We start from the raw sequence: 1,225 nt of genomic DNA, 5'->3' as shown, positions 1-1,225 counted from the left end.
TGTTAAATAGAAACGTTGGTGTTTTATTACCAATTTCACAAGAAAAACTTTTGCATTTCGTGATTAGATGAGTTGTTGCTCTAAATTTTGTGTCGTGGCCATTTGTCAGATTAAGGAAGATCCTTAATATTATAAATACTCATACTTCAAAGACTATTTTATCAAATAATTTTTCTACATCTATTGAGATGTTCATATGATTTTTCTCTTTTATTTAATGTAAATTATAGCAATGATTTTCTAATGTTAAACCAAATTGGTTATCCTGGACTCAACTAAAATTAGACATGAGTATATTGTTAGGATGGTTTCCTATTTTTTTTTTAATGTCTACAGCACCTGGTCTTCCTAGGCGGTCTCTTATTCAAGTACTAACCAGGCCCAACTCTGCTTAGCTTCCGAGATCAGATGAGATCGGGCTTGTTCAGGGTGGCATGGCCATAGACCTATTTTTTAAAAATATTGTTGGGACGGTTTCCTATTTTTTCTTTAGGATTTTTGCATCTATATTTATGAAATGATTGAGTAGCTTGTAATTTTACTTTCTTGTGATGTTCCTGTCTGGTTTTATATCAAAGTTATCATGAACATAAAAAATATATATTTGAATAATAATTTTTTAATCTGTTTCCTGGGAGATTTTGTGTTAACATTGACATTCAGTTATTCTTAAACATCTGGTGAAATTTACCAGAGAAGATGTCTAAGCTTTGAGTTTTTTCTTTGAGAAACTTTAAATTATGGATTTAATTTCTTTACTAGACTATTCATATTTTCTATATCTCCTTTTGTTAATTTTAATCACTTGTATTTTTCTAAAGGTTTGTCCATTTCCTATAATTTTTTTTACACTTGTTGCCATTGTAAGTGGATGGACTGTGGGCCCCTAAAAATATGTCCGAATTCTAACCCTAGTACCTGTGAATGTGACCTTATTTAGAAAAAGGTTTTTTGCAGAAGTAATTAAGTAAAGGATCTTGGGATGAGACCAACCTGGGTGAACTCTAGATCCAATAAGTACCCTTATAAGAAAAGGGGAAAACACACAACAGGAGAATCACAGCGGGAAGTCATGGGAAAATTGAGGCAGAGGATGGAGTTATGCAGCTGTTCAGAGTCCCAGGAACACCAAAGATGGCCAACAGTCACCAGAAGCTGGGAGAGAGTCATGGCACTTTCTCTTCCTCAGAACCTTTAAAAAGAGCCCCACCCTGCTAACAACTTT

At 33.7% G+C, this 1,225-nt stretch overlaps 1 pseudogene; it reads right to left on the bottom strand.

Annotated features, from left to right (window-relative positions):
* Positions 1–327: 327 nt before the first annotated feature.
* Positions 328–446, bottom strand: LOC120596498 (uncharacterized; annotated as a pseudogene).
* Between the last annotated feature and the right edge of the window lie 779 nt (positions 447–1,225).

Source organism: Pteropus medius, unplaced genomic scaffold (assembly GCF_902729225.1).
Source record: "Pteropus medius unplaced genomic scaffold, Ma_sr-lr_union100, whole genome shotgun sequence".
NCBI classification, from domain to species: domain Eukaryota; kingdom Metazoa; phylum Chordata; class Mammalia; order Chiroptera; family Pteropodidae; genus Pteropus; species Pteropus medius.
The sequence above is the reverse complement of the archived record's forward strand: the minus strand, read 5'-3'. Positions and strand labels throughout refer to the sequence as shown.